An 18909-nucleotide genomic window follows, 5' to 3' on the forward strand; every position below is an offset into this window, starting at 1 on the left:
GCAGGTGCTTGGGCTGGAGAAAAGGAGGCTCAGGAGTGACCTGATCACTCTACAACTCACTGACAGGAGGGTGTAGCCAGGTGGGGATGGGGCTCTTCTCCGAGGGAACAAGTGACAGGACAAAGGGAAATGGCCTCAAGTTGTGCCACAGGAGGTTCAGGTTGGACCTCAGGAAGAATTTTTCATTGAAAGGGTAGTTAAGCACTGGAATGGCTGCCCAGGGAGGTAGTGGAGTCACTGTCCATGGAAGTGTTCAGGAAACAACTGGATGTGGCACTTAATCCTGTGTTTTAGGTGATGGTTGATTAAAGGTTGGACTTGATCATGGAAGTCTTTTCCAACCTAAATGATTCTGTCATTCTAGAATATTTCTGCTGTTGCTAATTTTTCTTTACTAATCTTTTTCTCTCCTCTCAATTTTACTATCAACCCAAACTTGACTCTCCATTACTCTCTCCTCAGAGTTATTTTCCCCTCTGATTTGATTCCCTATCAAAGCCTCAAGGAGCCTCCTTTTTTTCAGCAGATGGGTTTGTCAAAAGCAGCTGCCTTGATGGCTGAACTGAAGCAGCTGACAGCCTGCTACAGCTCGTAACACCTGGTTTGGTAAGGTGAACAAAACCTGGTGCTAATTTACCTTGAAACTTGTCTTTGCCAGCTTCTAAAGCAAATTATTGTCCATGCAGCAGGGGGAACTTGCAGCTGAAGATGATGATTTTGACAGTTCTCTAATGTAAGTAGATCTCGTGAGCCAGTGCTTCAAGGACTTGCTCATCTCTCACTTGAGCTTTTCCTGCAGTGAGGGTGTTCTATACAAGAGTAATTTTTCCTTTTGGGTTCTCTGCTTGTTAAAAAAGTTGAGTTTGTGTTGCAGCTCAAAGAAGCATCTCTATTTGGCTGTTTTTACAAAGGTGTAGGCATGCATTATTTACAAGGTTTCTTTACTTGTATATTATGTGATTAAAAGGGACAAGTGGGAGAAGAAAGTGGTATAGTTACACTTAAAATGTGATCAAATAAGCCATTTTCTTGGCACAATGTACTAAAATGTTCTGGTCTTTCACTTCTTTTCTTGATTACCAAGTCATCATTCAGTTAATTTTCATCTAGTGCACCTGTTGTCTGCTCAAAAAGGGCTTGCTATCATCTATGCACTAGTCCTTCAAGATTTGTATTCTGTTGCCCCTTTCTTTTTTACATTTATTCAACTACTGGATTTTTTTCTCTCTTTGACATGGGATTGATCTTGAAGGTAGATGTTAGAGAAGACTTTGGTGGGTATAAAGTGCAATGACAGGCAGTTCATAAGCTTTCTTTGCTACTGCTAGGGCATCTTTATAGGTCCTTCTTTGTTTCCTGACTGTTCAAATGAAACCAAATCATGTCTCAATCAGCTTTTAAAATCCTGCTCTGACTCCTTAAGTTCCTCAGGACCTCAGACACTTCTGAAAAATACAATTTAACTAAGTCATGTGTAGGTTTTGCAGTTCTAAACAAAACAACTTCTACACACTATTAAAAACCTCAGACCTTGTGTTTTCAGAGAAGTTGCAGAAGAAATTTATCAAAGCCAGATCATTTTTCTGAGCAGGAATCTTACGGTAACCCACCTCAGCAGTGGCAGTAAGCAGAGTCCTTGGCAGAGGAGTCACACTGGTGCCTGAACAAAAATTGGTCCAAGTGAGCTTCCTGTCCTGGGAAGATTTGGGATTCCTCCTGTCGTGAACCTTTCTCACTGTTCCTAATTAAGACCTTGCAGGGATACCTGCTTCTTTTCTCTTCACCCCGGTGACATTGGTGTTGGCTGAGGGCCAGGGGCTGGGAATGCTCGGTGCCTCTCAAGTGATGTGGGAGCCAGTTTCCATCGGGGCAGGCCATGAGCTTCATATCCACAGCAGACCTGAGCATCCTCCCCTGGAGCCTGCTCTCCCAGCAGTCCCACTCTGTGCACCAAGGAGACCTCTGGGGCTGGGGATTTTTCTCTTGAGCGCAGCAGAGGAGGTGGGGAGCTGTGCAGTGAGAGCCTGGCTCATGCCCACCAGTGAACGCGCTGCAGATGTGTCTGGGGCTGCGCCTCTGCCTGCGTGGGAGGGGAGCAGCTGCTGCTCACAGAGGTCCCGGTCAGCCCGGGAAACGCCACGTTACATGGTGAGCGGTTCTCCTTGAAACCCGGGAGTGCGTGTGACCTTCCTCAAGATGGAATATGTACAAATAAAACAGGCCTGAAATAAAATGCAATTATAAACACATAATAACAACTGGAGTCTGTTTGTTGGATGCGTTGCAAACAGGAAATGGAGCTAAATTCATTGCGTTAGTAGATGCTTTGCTGCAAGGATATTGCCTGATGTTAGGCTCTAGCTATTGAGAGCTTCCTTCTGAGATCCAGCTGAAGATTTGCACACATTTTAATATACCCAAGTCTGAGACGCTCAGCCAAAAACATCAGAAGGTACAAGCAGTACTGATATGCAAAGAAATTTGCACACAGCATTTAAAAATATTTGAACCAGCTTCTAACATTATCTTTTAAGAGGAGACGAAGTTGTCTTTTGATTGCACTGAAGTATCCTTTTCTTTAGTTTTAAGTTCCTTCTTCTAGATGGAATGGACAGGACTTGCTGCCAAGATCACATATGGCTGACAGTCAGCACAAGGGTTAAGGATTTGAGAGCCACAAACAGCAGAAATGTCTGGCACATTTTCAATTTCTCTGCACAGTGATAGAGAGAAGCAGCAGCCTTAATTGAAGTATGTCTTCTGAAGGTAATTGCTTCAAGATAACTAGAGGTACAAGCAGTTTGGTGAGCTGCTCTTAGTGTGTCTTGCAGGCTCTGTTCATCAGCAGCTCAGAACGGAGTTCAGAAACCCTGTGGGGTTACAGTAATGAATGAGGTTTGGTTCTGCTTGGTCCTCAGCTCTTTGCTTATACAGTCAAATGAGTCCCAGCTCTCCCACGTCAATGTCTCTGAGCTGCCCAGGGCTCTGCAGATTTGCCACTTGCCTGTTTCAGATCTGCAGCCAACTGTCAAGGCTGCCGTGGGACCTGCTCTGCTCCCAGGCTCTTCCCATCTCCAAGGCTAGGAGCCTCACGTCCCTGGGCTTCCGTCTCTCAGCCCTGGGGATCTATCAGGTTCACAAGGCAGTGTCACGTGTAGTGTTCCCAGATGAGGCAGCCCATAGCGAGCACTGTGGGTCTGAAAGTGAGGAGATAACCAAATGCCATGAGAGATGAGGAAACGCTGATGTGTACTCTTCTCTGCCTGCCCCAGAGCTCAGGGTGTGCCCCAACAGCTTGGGGTGGAGGTGGGCAGCCAGCATCACAGACTGCTCAGGGAAGTTGGATGTACAGATCCATACAGCTGGATGGGATTCACCCGAAGGAGCTGAGGGTGATGGACAGATTCAGCTGGGAATAACCATGGTGACTCAGAGAAGGCTTTGGGGACTGGGCCAGTGATGTGCATGTCTTTGAGACGGAGAACAGGATACAGTCAGCCTTGCCTCGGATCCTGCAGAGGTGCAGGAAGTGCAGCCTCTTTGAGTCCACTCCAAACATGTAACAGGGCAGGAGGCACTACGGAGTGGTCATAGATTCATGAAGTCCAACTTGGCCTGACTGATAAAATTGCCTTCTGTGATGAAATGCCTGGCTGTGGGGACTGGGGGCGGGGGAGTAACAGTGGATACTTGTCTTCAGGGAGGCTTTCAACACCACTTCATCATTTTTAAGAAAGAAGCTGTGGAAGAGCTTATCAACATTAACAATACCATGTGAGGTGTGGTTTGAGGTCCCCTGGTTCAGAAAGAATGCTGAGGAAATAAGGTCCAGCAAAGGGCAGTCAGGATGATCCTGGGCCTGAGGGATATTGTTATAAGGAGAGGTAGAAAGAGGTGGGATATTTTAATCTAGGTGAGAGAAGGGGTAGGAGTCCACAACTACGTGGTGGGGCAGTCACAAAACTAGCAGGGATCAGCTCATCTCAGTAGCAGCAGATAATACACCAGTGGGTGATAACATCAAACTGCACTTTTGGAATTTCAAACTGAAGTTCAGGAAAATTTCTTTCCTAGGAGTGTGCTACAGCCCTGGAAAAGACTAACCAGAGGCACTGTGGTAGCTCCATCCTTGGAGGTCTTGTGCACTGGTCTAGACAAAGCCACAGCTGACCGGATCTAGTCTTGGCAAAAACCCTGCTCCAAGTGGGAGGTGGAGTTGGATGGCCTCCAAAGGTCCTTCTCAGCTAATATTTCTGTAATCCTGTGATCAGCTTCGTTGCTTTGACTGTGGCTGCTAAGCTGGATACTCCTACAAGTCTCCTGCTCAAAAGGTTGGTCAAATAGCAGGGACGTAGAGGGTGGTCTGCTCTTTTTTATTATGAGCAGCAGAAATGCAGTCCTCACAATATTATTCGGCTTTGTCCTGGGTGCCCCAAAATTTCATGTGCCAGAAAGTTTGCTCAGTTCTTTCATGGGACTGGATTTAGATGCAGATTTTCAATGTCTAATTTGACAGATAAACTGGAGTTATTGCCAGTCAAACTGCCAGAATCAATAACTTCTTTTGCAAGATGGTGAAAACATCAGACAGATAATGCACCCAGAGGTGTCATCCAGGCAGCAAACCCCAAGGGAGGCACCAGACCTACCTGTAACATGGCATGAGGGATGTGGGGAGAGACAGAAACTTTGCACCTCTGCTCACTACTGTCAGAATAACATGAGCTGAGAAGTTTTTTGAGCTTTTGCAATGTCCTGCAAGTCCATGGCTGTTATTTATAGTTGTTTTCACTACTTCAAGTGTTAAGAAGATCCCTATTCTGGATACTTCTGTTTATGAAAAGGAGGTGAGAAACTATGTTGCAAAACATGAATGGGATATTTTCAGCAAATACATAAACCTGTCGCTTTCTTCAAAGACAAGACATCTGCACTGGTGAAATACTTGCCTTTCCTACTTAACGCACATTCATTTCTGTGAATGAATATCAAGAAATTTTGTGGTGTAGCATGAACTTGTATTCCCTCCAGAGATCTCTCCTGCTGTACTGCCCTGCACAGTAGGAGACTCTCTCATTTACTGCATAGTGTTCAGCATAGGTTCTTCTAGTCTCCTGTTTTTCAATTCAACACCATTTAAGTCCAATAAACAAATTGCCACCTCCGTCCAACCTGCCTCAGGAAGAGAAAAAGGCTAATGCCACTTCAGAAATTTACAGCCAGAGCACCTACCCTAACAAACTCTTAATTATTTCACCATAAGGAGAAACACCAGCCAGGATCATTTACACAGAATCAAAAAAGAAGAGTCAAAAAGCAAACTCAGCTGCAATTCTGGTTTGCTAAAGAGTTGTACTCGTATCATAAATTGTGGTAATTGTTTTTTAATTAAATTAAGTGTGCACATAGCTATATAATTAAAAAGCATGTAGGCGTTCCAGATTTCTTTAGAAACTACCCACCAGTCTTGCTGCTTTAAGCCACAGGGGATGTGAACCAACCTTTCTGAATCTTCGGGAAAAGGAAGGCAAAGCTTTAAAACAAGTGCTCCATGTTATCAGAAAGAATGATTTACAGCAGCTACTGGAAACTGAATCTCTGGGTACACAGTGGGATGCACCAGAGACAGGATGGAACAGAAGGAAAGGGTAGAGCTTTGAACTGATCTCACTGAAGGCACAGATTGACCCTAGTGCCCAGGAAAATCAGTGGCTCTAAAAGCATTTGTTGCATTTGGAAGACAGTTTGTTCTGTGTGATTGTAAGAATGCTAACATCGTGACAATTCTTTTTCTTGTTGCCTTTGTTTATAAGTGATTGTAAAAATGTTGTATTGGTTCAATTCTTGTCCTTGCTGCCTCTGTTTGTGTAGATGCAAGGTCTCCAGCTGTTATGACATGTGTGCGTTTCAGTAAACACCTAACATTTAAGTTGCTGAGTTCTCTAGTGCATGAGGTGGACTTCTCAAGTTTTTACATAAAATGCACCTTACTTAGGTGCCTCTTACTTCTAGGACTGAAGGGACAATTTTTAGTCTCCCCTCTGTGTTTTCTCTAAATGAGTCACTTGGCTTTCTTGTTAACTTTCCTTCATGACCTGATATATTGCATGGATCCTAAAATACCCAAACCAAGTTAAAATGGTTCATCATGGTTCGAACAGTATTCCACACAAGTCAAGTATTCAAGTTGTGAAGAGTCAGTGAGATATTTCTACATATCCACATCATCACTTGGCTTGCTCTGAGATCCATAAGCTTCTTGAAGCTGCAGGAGCTTGTGCCGTGGCTGTTAATGAAGGTGACTTTGAAGGTGAGGAGAGACTGTCAGTAGATCTAGTCCCATCTCCTGACCAAACCCTCTGTTTCCCACTGTGTATCATAGGTTTTGGCTAAATCAGATTTTCTGGTAAGACATCCTGCAATGACGTAAGGAGATGTCAGGAGAATGGGAGCTTTATGCTTTTTTTTCATGCTTCACTAACTTCATTTGGACGAGGTGGTGCTGATACTGTGCAAGGGCTCTACGTTTCCAAGGCAAGTATCCTGACTGTAATTTCCAGCCATTATATTGAGATATTTTCCCTCTGAAGATGCATTGACTTAATTACAATGAAGTCAATACACAGCTTCTTCAAAAACAGACTGAACTGCTTAAACTCCTTAAAAACATGTCAGTACAGAGGAGCACGCACATTTTCCTGGCACAATTATACCAGTAAAATAAAGTGCTAGGCATCAACAGAGCTCCCCACAATGGCACTGTTGTTTTGGGGTAGAAATAGGGTTTCTTTTCCTTTCCTTTTAAACTCCTTCCAAAGGGATCTTGGAAGCTCTCCCAGTGCTTTCTCCTGCCTGGAGGAGGATTTGATGGTAGGTGAGGAGCACCTGAGCCTTTGCAGTAGCTTCACCCCAAATGCCATGTGTAAATCTGGAGATGCCCTGGGTCCATGACCCTCTTGGATGTGGGACATGAGTTTTCATGAGGGCTAAAAAGCTCCTGACAGTCCCTGCCACTAGTTAGTCTTCCTGAAAAGGTCAGCATCCCAAGATCTGCTGAGACCCCACTTGGCCCTCACAGCCCATGAGACACACAAGTTGAACAGATAGAACTCTTTTACAATCACTTATAGAGAAGAGCCATTTCTGATTTAAACCTCAAGGGTAGTTGCCTCAGAGGTTGGTTTAGGTTGGGGTTTTTTTTTTTTTTTTTTTTTTTGCAAGTTAGGAGCAACAGGAATATAAAGGCATGAAAGTTCACTGGAGCCTGTTTCAGCCTGTAAGTGGGTCACAAGACACTGAAGCGCTGAGTGAAATAACACCCACGCAAATCAAATAAAAGAGTAGCTAACCTGTATTTAAAAAGAATAATCTTTCTGGATGCCTTAGTCATAGATGTCTTAGCCATGAAAAATTCAACACACCAAGTACTTAGTGGAGAACTGGCTGCAGAGTATGCTTCCAAACCCAGGTACAAAATTATCAGACTGATATTAGTAGTTAAATCACCTCCTCTCGATGCTCCAGGGACCTGGGATGCATGCAGTTTCCATCAGAAATAATGGAATTCATGGAAGCAGTGTCTAGTGAGAGCTTTACAGGAGAAAAGCTTACCAAAGTATCTCATATGGAAGTTGGCCTCAAGAAAAAAAAAGAAATAAAAAAAAATTCAACAAACAAACCCGAGGAATGAGGGAGCAGGTAGCACTGCGTGAAACCCTGCACGGACACCAGCTGACATTGCTGAAAGACGGATGCTGCTGCGGAGAGCACTGAGCTGAGCGGGTTTATCACCTAAATAGCTTTGAGAGCCTGCACGGAGGTTTTATCTTTGCTGCTGGCAATTACAGCACTGGCCCAACCAGCACCACGGTTTGCCTGTAATTACCACGGAAGTTTTACGCGTTCTGGTGGCTGTGTCTGACTGCTGAGAGGCTGCAGGCAGACAGACAGCCGCGGGTGTGCGGGGCTGCGCAGCGCTGGGGGACGGGGTTTGTCCCTGGAGCACGCCTGCCTGCAGGAGCAGGGCAGGAGCGAGGAGGCTGCCGGGGAGGGGAGACACGGGAGCGCCATCCCAAAGGCCTGGAGGGGTTGGCGAGTAACATAGCAGACCCTTCAGCCTTCTTGCTGGGGGGACAGCTGGGAAACTCTAGTGTGTGTGGCCCAGCCTTTCGCCCTGTGCTGGGGCTGTCCCTCCCTGCAGAGGCCTGCGGTCTCCCTTCGGTGTTTTCCCCAGCCACGCCGCCCAGGGCGAGGGGGCTGGCTGCCTCCAGCTGTTCCGTGTCCGCACAGCGGCTGGGCTGGGGCTTCCCGGGGTTCCAGCTCTGAGTTCCGACCAGCGGAGACCAGCCTGTGCCACCATCTCTGCCTGCCTCACCAGCCCGGAGTGAGCTGCCCTGCCTGAGCGGTCTGGGTTTCGCTGGGCAGGTCTGCCGAGCCCCTGTTTGCCCGTGCGGCAGCGGGATGAAGGACAGCGGCAGCGGGATGTGAATCAGAGCCATGAGTCACTCGGGTTTAACTTACCTCTGCTTCTCTGCTGGGAAACGGAGATAGCTGGAGATAACGCAGTTACTCTCCGGCTCTGGGCTCGCCCTGTCATCGTCCTGTGCTTTCATGGTGAAAGGGAGCAGAGCAGGGCATCTCTCCTCCTGCACAATTACACGGTACCTGGACACGTCTACAGACTTCTGGGTGTTCTGTCCTCCCATCAGCAATACCTCTGATTTATTTTTGTTTTTAATTGACGCTAAGGACAGGAATGGAATCATTTCACAGTGACAATGGTAGCAGCTCACATATAGCAGGAATGGAAGGCTGTTTGCACCTATTGTAATGTCCTGTGCATAATGCAGTGTCCTGGCAGCAGGAGTGGACTTTTCCTCAGAGAGGTGGTTTCCCACCACCTATTTGAGCCTGAGTTTCAATGTGCCCTAATGCAGCAGTCCATGAGCAAACAGAGGAGAGCCTCTGTGCCTGCAGCATCTAATCCAACCCCCCAACACTGATGGTATAAATGACCAGGGTACAGACTGGCTATGGAGGAGGATGCTTTGTAGACCCATTCCGGGGCACCAGAAAGAAATCCAACAGCACATCACAGAAATGTTTTCTGTATTTGTCAAATTAGCCTCATAGCTGTCATCACCTTACAGTCAGTGCTTTCATGGTCCCGCAGTTCACAAAGGATGGGTGGCTGTGGAAGTGTGATTAGTGGGGCTTTTCTCATCAAGCTGTGGTTCAGCTGTTTTTGGATGATGATGATAACACAAAATACTTTTACTGCCCATAAATACAGATCCTGAAATCTGTGGGAAGTTCCCTTTACCGGTTGAAGACCCACTTTAGGAAGAAAACTAAAAGTCTTAACCTTGAAATAGCATCTAGATTCTAAAAGCAGCACATCTAGCTGCCTGTTACAGACATTAATCACTGCCGTATTTTTCACAGCATGTAAAATTTAAGTAATAGAATCACTGTCCCCATTGCCATTCTTGCAACTAAAAGCTGATAAATAGAAGCACTGACCTCAGCTGGTTGATTTAACCTGATGAGTCATGGTCTTGGGGCCACATATGCTTCCTCTGCTAACATTCTTGTTCCTATTTATTTTTTAAAGTGTGATGGCATGCTGCGTACCATAGAATAGCTTCTCTAATGGGCAATTCCAGAAATAGAAATATCCCACTGGTTCCCTTTCCTTTGTCAGAGCTTCACAGTCCCCACTTAGCCTACACAGAGCCACAGCAGCTCAAAGAGATGCCAGGAGAAACAGAGGACAGGCAGAGCTCTGCTGTCGAGCAGTGAATTCCTCTTGAAGTTCTCTGTCTAAGAAGCAACCCGGCATATTCTTCCTTTTTTACATTACAGGGAGCTCAGCTGTAGAGAAAAGTGAAGCAGATGTGGGCTCCTCCACTTCAGCTGCTCTTGGTAGCCTTGTACCTGCCACAGCAGGGTTCTGCCCACAGCAATAGCTTTGGTGTTGCTCTCAATGAGATTTTTCTCTGTAAAAGTCTTGCTTTTTCATCACAGCTGAACAAGAGTTCTGAATCACAGTCGGGTTGGCATTTCAGTCAGGGTGGTGGTCCACAGCAGGCTCTTTGCCTTGGACTGGGGTCATCCAGGCCTGGACACCAGGCACAAATACAGAGTGGAAAATCCTTCTCAATCTCCTAGACAGATGTGGTTTGCAACTCAGTAACTTTGAAAGTTTACATTCACAGGTATACTAATTAATGACTGTATGTGGCACTTGATGCTAGAGTTTGGTTGGCATGGTGGTGTTTGTCAAAGGTTGGCTTTGATGATGTTGGAGGTCTTTTCCAACCCTCATGATTCTGTGATTCTGTGATTCTGTGATTCTGTGAATGAATGCCAGCCATCCTCATGGCCATACCTGTGTTGATCTAAGCTGGTGAATCCTGGTCACAGGGCTATGTGGACTTTCTCCATCCAGATGGGTACAGGCAGGAGTGACTGTACAGGGAAAGGATGAGATGAGGCTGGGCACAGATGTGTGCTCTGCACTCCCAGTCACACACATGTCCCACAGCAGACAGGATGCCAGGCCAGGAGGGGATGTGAAGGAGGACTATAGCACTTTGCTTCTTGGGTTGGGGAGAAATACCAAAGTGACTGATGGAAGTTGTCAGAAGTGGGTCTACCAGTATGTAATCTGGCACCATCAGAAATGGCGTTTGCTCAATGATCTTCCACCAGCCCTGTAATTACAACCTCAAAAAGACTGCAATCAATATAATTTTCAAAATCTGTATCTGTACCCAGACATGCCCAAGGTCCAGCGGCCTCCCTGCAGGCAGGAACCTGTCTGGTATGCAAGACAAAGACTTGGCAGAGCCCAGGCTGTCATGCAAGACCCCAGAGGCCATGGCTTTCACAGCCTGTAGGTGCTCCCAAGAAGGACTGGCCCCTTGCAATAAAGACCTGAGGGGACTATTTCTCTGCTGGCCTCCAAGTGGGAGACCAAGTGAGAAACAGGAGGCTCCTGTGCCTCTGCCCCGTTCCCGGCTTGCAAAGTGGGTACGTGGGACATAACTTGTGAGTTACCAATGCACGGCTGTGTTGCCTTTTCCTCTCCTGTGGACGGCTCTGTGGTGCTGTAGCTCCCTAAAGGAGTGGAGCAAGAGCAGCTGCTCGCTGAGCTGCATTGTGCAGGTGGGGAGTGATGGGTTTGCACCTGGGTGTCCCTGCATCCCTTTGGCACCAGGTACTTGTTCAGATTGACATTGGGAAGGAAGTCTTAAAAAAAAAGAAATAAGCTGATGCAAAAGCCTTCGGCTGCCTGCATAACAGCCACTTGGATCACACAAGTGTCACTTAGACCCCTTTGATACTCATGGTGTTTATGGCACTTAGGCTCCTTTGCTCCAAGCAAATTAACTCAAAATCAAACTAGGCCTTCCATTAAACCTGACAGATTAATGATAAGGAGAAGGCTCATTCATTTCCCACTCCCAGAAAGAAACAGGAGTACAAACAGCTTTTTGTGCTGATTCACTTCCATGTGGGAATTCACCAGGCTGGAGAGCCTAATGATCTGCTGGTTCTGGCCCACAGCTGGACCCTTCTCTCTTCATGCATATTTCCACTCCTCCGTTCTCTGGATGGTAATTCTCTGCCTTCTGACTCCTTAATGTCACTGAAATGGGATTTGTATGGGGGATATTTAGCAATATTGCATTAGTATTTGACATTTCATCTCTTCGAATTTTTTTGATGATGTTATTTGCAAGGACATTTTTCATCGCTGTAAATTGCAGTCCTTCAGGAGCAGTGTAGCAGTTTAATTTTCTAGCTCTGTCTCTTTGTCTCTTCCCCTCTGCAGGATTTCTGGTGATTTATTTGATTCACGGGTCGTTTGGACTTCTTATGCTTGTTACAACGCACCTGTGTCTCAATGGCACAGAAAAATGTTTATTTGAAGTAACAGCTCTGGCTTGCAGTGCTTTGGATATGACACAAAAATAGCACTGTGTAGAAAACCTTTTTTATTAACTTTTTCAGAATTCTAGACCCCAGGTAGTTCAAGCTGAATAACAACATGTTTTACCAAAAAAAGGAAACCAAGTATTGGTTGGTAGAAATGACCACTGAGGGAAGATCTGGGAGCTCCTATGAGAGATTTTTACTGCTTCACAAGTCTCCATATCACATGCTCTGAGGACTACAGAATTCAAGTGTGCAGTTTTTTCCATTAGCCAGTTAGTATTTTGCTAGCCTTGGATCTCTCTCTCTTTTTTTACCCCCATGTTTATTTTTGGGAATTTTGTTTGTTTGTTTATATTGAACAATTAAGTAGAAGAAATGCAAATGTTACAGTGCAGATGCCTCAATGAAAAGATGTTCAGAAAGGCTGCTGTGGCTATGCAACAGGAGTCTGGTAAATACTAACTGCAGCCCAGGTAGTTAGTGGAATGCTTGTGCTTCTGGTTGTTTTTCATTTTGTTTGTGTTCTCAGAAAAGTCTCATGATGAAGGATTTCTAACTGTAACAAATGAAACTTGGGGAGAAACCTGTAGAAACAAAAAATAGTAATAAAAAAGGATGCTGCATATACTATACTGTTAAAAACTGACAGATTAAACTAAAAAGTCTCTCCTGAATATTGAATGTCTCTTTGCAGTATTACAGGGACCTTCATAATCCACTAAGACAATCTGACAGTGCACCTAATTTCTGCCTTGCTCTCATTTAACAAGATGATTTTTCCTTTCTTCAGCATTTTACATCTGAGATTCCAAATGCCTTGGACAAGCACCTGCCATATGGATCCTGGATAGATGAATATGTAGGTTTTTTTGTCCTTATTTGACATGGTAGAATATGAAGACATAGAGTTACAGAGAACTCAAAAACCTGTTGAGTGAGAGCTGCCTTTGGAAATGGTACATCCCTTTCAGAACTGCTTGAATTTCCAGAAAAATCACTGCTGTTACGAGTAAAAGCTTTAAAATATCTCTTCCTTTCTTATTTTTTCCAAGTTTAGAAAAACAGTTACTGGCGGATGGCCTGCAGTGCTCAGCACTCATTCAAACAGCACTGAAATATTAGGAATTTCTATCCATGTGTCCAGGCACACAGAGACCCACAAGCACAGGAAGAGACAACTCTAGGCTGAGTTTTAACGTGATTTTTCAAATCAAAGCATACTTGGAGGCAGATGTCAGACCAGATTCAAGCTAAATTTGTAGGCTGAGCTCATCAGATGAATGGTACTATCTGACTGCAAAGGATTATAATGATGAACATGTGTGACAAGCATTTTATTGAACAACGAGTAGACTGTTTAAGGGATTTGTCTGCAGCAAGTGCTTCCTGCAAGGAGAGGACATCAGACTGGTTGTTTGTGTTATGAAATCAGGCTGATCCCTTTGGTTATGGTGGACTGTAGCCCGTGTTGGATAAAGCAGAGGGAAAGCAGGAGCAGTGCCAGTACCCAGGAACAGGGGAGTGCTGGCAACTGGGTAGCCTTGGGGCAGTGCTTCTCCAGAACTCCCTAATCTCTTAAAACACTTCTGTTTGCACAGCCCTTGATTAATGTGATACTGACTAGGCACTGCCTCTGCTATTTGTGCGTTAGGGCTGTGGACATTCCCTGCTGACAGATTGCTTTGGCAATGTTTAAGCAAGGCTCGGTATCTATCGCACAGTTATTTGATAACTCCTTGGTGCTGGTTCTGTGCAGAAAGAGTTCAATCAGTGCTTTTCTTATCATCCTGTTGAGACAGCACACACTCAACTATTGTAAATAAAACATTCTGGTTTCTCCTGTAGGTATGACCAGGTAAAGATTTTTGTGCAAAGATGAAGTTTAAATTGAGGAAGGTGCTTTTGAAATGGTAAATGACTCTAGATATGTGACCACATATTTAACAATGAAATCTAATGAATTCTAAGACACACAGAGGCACTTCTGTAGGCAAAGGGAGGAATTGATTACCTAATAATAGAAATCAAAGAAAAACAAACACAGCATCAGAGCAGATTTGAAAAACACTGCACAATATAAAGAGGGGGATGACTAATTTGCTAAAGAAATTAGCAAAAATCTTACCTTGGTGAGAAGCTCTAAGGTCTCTAGTGACTGATTTATTTTAACCTTAGAATTTATATATCTATTTCTTTGGTCTCTTGTCTACAGTCAAGTTCATCCAGTGGGTGAATTTGTCCTCTGATATCTTATATCACTGAAATTGAAACAAGTGTTGATCTTGGAATTCCATGGAAAAAGGTCTTTAGAGAACTGTGTCTTATGTATATACCAAAATAATCTAAGGCTTTTACCCTCAGGAGCTTGGAAAATTTTCTATGAAGAGTTGTAGCTGAGTGTTTGAATTTGAGACTTTTTGACTCGTAATATTGACTTTGGTCTCTTACAGTATTTATATAGAGTACGTATCTTAGACTTTTGCAGCAAATGAAAATGTAATGTGTGATATCAAGAAACAATATAGAATAAATGTATCTAAGCACATATTTTCTCATTTTAAATTTTAGATCTTGTTGATAATGGCCCTTTTGCTTCTTGCCTTTACCTCTCCACCCTGTATGTTTAAGGCAGTTATGCTTCTGTTTCACGCTAATTCAAACTAAATACTTCTTAAGGGTTAACCACTTTTGTGCTCTGAAACTCGTTGCATCTGGGGAACTTTACATCCTAGTCAGGCTTTTCATTTAGTCTATGAAAATCCAGGAGAGACATAAATGGAGAGAAATCCCTGATGATGGAGTCACAGCTCTAAGCTTGTTTTTTCCCCTTGCTGTAAAGATGTAGTAGGGTTTCAGAAAGGAGTGAAAAAATATTGGATCAGAATCATTGTTTTTTCATTATTGCTGCTCCCATTTGTGGTTGATGATCCAAATTAAAGCTGGAACAAAGTGGAGCGTCACTGTTACAAATGGCACAAGGCTGCGCAAAGCCAAATTGTGACTATGGCTCCAAGCCTGGTGTGACTGTTCACTTTCTGTGCAAGGCTCTATCCAACTTCCAAGATTTCTCTTTCTCAGCCCTTTTAGTCTCATATTTACTGCAGCACATTATGGAGGAGACATATGTAATGTATTCCCTCTCTTGGGCTTTGCTTATGCAAAGAAAATCACTGTCACTGCTGCTGCAGTGGAAGCAGCATGGATACACTCCTTCAAAGTAAGGCAGCGTCCTGGAAAAATTGCTCTGCTTTTGAAGTAATTATTTCCAAATAAAATTGGAACAGTGTGCCCACCTGAGGACCATGATAACTCTAGGTTATTACTGTAATCATGCTGTTTAATTTTTCCATGTAGAATAGTTCATTTTAGTCTCCTTGTGAATGGAATTTATAATAGCACAGCCAGTGGTGGCTTGTCCTTGGTCTATTTTATACCAGCTATGTCTACGGGGGAGTCTGAGTAAAGGGCAGATATGAGAGAGAAGATTATTATATCATAATAAAGATGAAGGGTACCAGTTTTGTTCCATAAACACAGCAAAGCACAAGTCTTCCTAGCTCACAATGTGTCAGGACTCACGCTGTGGTTTTTAAATCACAGCCCAAAATTTGGAAGCTGCTGGGGGAAAGTCATAATTCAGGTTAATCAGTCCCAGATACTTATTGCCCCACTTTTTGCTGTCAGTGGTGGCAGCATTATGTGCACCCTACCTGGATATGACGATGTTGTGCTTTTTCATTTACACTTTATTCTGTACCTACTGCTAGACAGTCTGTCCCCAAGCCACTAGAAAAGACCCATCAAATCAGCTACAGGAAAACTTCAGAATAATGTAAACCCCCCATATCTGGGGATTTCAGGGAGAGCTGAGGGCAGGCCACAGCTCAGCAGATCTGCCTGAATTGCTGGATGCTGTCCAGCCATCCCCAGAGCTCAGCAGAAGTTGGACACTGCCAGGGTGGTATGGGTCAGGGCAGAAAATGCTGCTTGCTCTTGGAAAATGTGACAAAATTACAGATTGCTGAAGATGGTATTGGGATAAAATGTTGTTAGGATGACAGAATTCTGCTGTGTAGCAACTCTGAAAGTACTCCATGTTTCTGAAAAGATGCTGCTGAAGTACAGTCCCACTGATACCGCCACACAAGGTTATATGATTTCAGGAGCATTTGGATCTCAAAAGCTGAATATTATTCCATCAGCCTAATCTGATCTTTCTCTCTGCTTTCTGGTTTCTCTCTTTTTCCTTGGGCTCCAGAATCTCTTTGAGGTTCCTCTGGGGTCCAGATAACTGTTTTAGTTTCAGCATTCTTCCCTTATCTAAAGCAATATAAAATGAGACTTTGGGCACTCTCTGGCAGGTGAAGTATGAAAGACACTAAGGGATATATTTAATCTCTACTCAGCTGGTGTCTGAGAAAAACACAGAATGCTACTGATGCTATCAACATCTGACCAGGCTGCAAAATACAAGTACTGCAATATAAATGTTGGGAGATCTGTACTCACAAAGCCCCATTTAATTAGGATTTTGATGCTCATATTGCATCAGAGGTGTACAACCTTCAGGAAGAGCAGTAGGAAAAGTAGTGTTTCTCAGATGTGTAACAGGAGAATGTAAAATATTGCTGACAGCCTCCAGAATGACTGATTCTGGTTGTAGATAAAGCTAACCTTTCCACAGAGATCTGCAGAATAAGCCTAGCACAGTATCTTTCCCACCTTTTGGCCTGAAATCAGAAGATATAAGCTGTGATTGATTTACATCACAAAACCGAATGCCAACAGCTGCCTATGAAAGCTTAGTAAAAGACATTGTTTATGAGCATCAGCTTTGACTCCAGCATGTAATCCTGCCAGAAGCCAAATGATCTGCAGCAGGAACACCCAGCCTTCAGTGCTTTATATTTCTATCTTGCAACCTATGCAGAAAATGGGGAAAACGGACACGACTGACTTTAATAAGATTTAAGTGGTATTGTTATATGGGAGGAAAGCAGTCCCTTTCCATGCCACTTCTATGTTGGTGTAATTCCTGAAATGAACAGAATTGCTCTGATTTGAATAAGAAGTGGTTCAGGCATAATCTGCTCTCTTGCCTTAACTGTGAGCTGTGCAAATAGGTTGGACTTGTGGATCTTTAAAAAATTAGGATAATGGGTAATCGGAAGTTAGTGCACGTATATTTTGGTGATTCTGATTCATTCAGCAGCAGCTGCTGCTGAAGTTAATCATAGTATTTGCATGGCTATTGGATATGATTTCCCAGAAGAATTGATAACAAGGGAGAATTGTGCCCTGAAACAAGGGCTTAGCACTCTGGGGTGCCATGGGCCCTCTGGGAATTTTTCATGTCCCACCGGGACATAATCACAGTTTTGAGCTGGGGAGTCAAAGGGTATAATTCTCAGAGTTAAACTGCTTCACCCCATCATCCATCTTGCTGTTGTGAGCCAGCACCATTTTCAGCAAGCTACCTGGCAGCATGGAGGAGTGATTTGCAAGCATGTCTGTTCTCATGGGGATAAATAATGAACTGAGCATCATTCAAAGGCAGGTTCCTAGAAACAGGGGGGAAAAGTCACGAATGGGGGCTGAATTAGTCTGATATTGCAGTGCTTTTAGAGAGGCCCTGGTACCCTGTGACTTTGCACCGGCGGGGGCACAGGGCAGCATTAGCCACATGGTGTCTTGATTGGTGGCAGCCCCAAAATTGTTGTCACTGGCATTCCATTGAATTGTGTGCTGGGTTACCCCTGGCCCTGCAGGGAACCACCTAACAGGCTTCAGTGTGATAATGCAGGGGAAAACCAAGATGGGATGAGGTCTTCCTGAGCACTGTGCGTTAATGGGGTCTGGAGAGGTGTCAGTGTGTTTGCTGGCAGTGCTGGTGGAAAAAACTCCACTTGCTGGGAGCTGCTCTCCTGCCAGTCCCAGCCGGTATGGCTTGCTCCATGTGCCTGGGATTCCCTCACGGAAACAGGAATTACACTCCTGTTTTTTTGCACCTCATCCTGGAGTTCATCACTGTGAAAGGGGTTGGGTTTCTTTTCTTGTTTCATGGCCTGGCCGACACCAGGCAAACCTCCCTGCTCTGCACAGAGGGTGTTCTGGGGTGTGCTCTGCAGTACTATTCTGTTTTCATGGAAGCATTATTCATTCACAGAACAATCCAGCTCAGCTCACAGCATCCTTCCTGTGCTGAAGAGTCCTAAGGCACTGCCTGGTACCTCGTGCCGAGCCTGCCACTGCAACAAGTGCCTCTAGACAACCTTCTGCTTTAAATGCTGAGCTTGATTTAGTTATCAGCCCAGACATTGCCATCACCAGCAATCATCTTCAAAGAAGTGATAGGCAGAGCATCTGGGCCAAATTGTAACGTGATTACTTGACAGAGTCTTTAATAAAGACAATACTTTAGAGACACTTTGGTTGATCTGAATTCTCTCTCTTTTTTTTTTTTTTTTAGATTTAATTTTAGTACAGCAATGCTGGAAACACACTCCCTGAGCCTTGTACAGGGGCATGAGTCACGAAAGGATTCTTGCTTGAAAGAAAACAGAGACACTGACCATTCCCTTTTGCAGTGCCTAGGGAAAGTGAACCTAAAAAAGAAAATAAACACTTCAGAATGCAGTTTGATTTTAATAGTCTGAAAGCTTTTCGTTAAAAAAAAACCCCAAAAAATCGAAATCTCACAACTTTATTAAACAATTAGAAAGGATCGGTTTAGATAAAAAAAAAAAAAAAAAGAAAGAGTAATTCACTATTCATTTAAGTCATCCTTGGAACTAGCACTGCCCGCTGAGCGAGAACCGAAGATAAAAGCGATACAAGGAAAGCGTTTAAAGGACTTGAAAAATCCCGATGTGCCCGAAAACATTAAAACCCTAGCAGAGAACAACGCCTGCTCGGCGGGGGCCGTAGATCCCAGGCAGCTCCTGCGGCGCCGGCCGGCCCCCGCAG

The sequence above is a fragment of the Corvus kubaryi genome, unplaced genomic scaffold (assembly GCF_017639235.1).
Source record: "Corvus kubaryi isolate FWS band 111438036 unplaced genomic scaffold, C.kubaryi_AGA036_p1.0 37308, whole genome shotgun sequence".
In the NCBI taxonomy this organism is placed as follows: domain Eukaryota; kingdom Metazoa; phylum Chordata; class Aves; order Passeriformes; family Corvidae; genus Corvus; species Corvus kubaryi.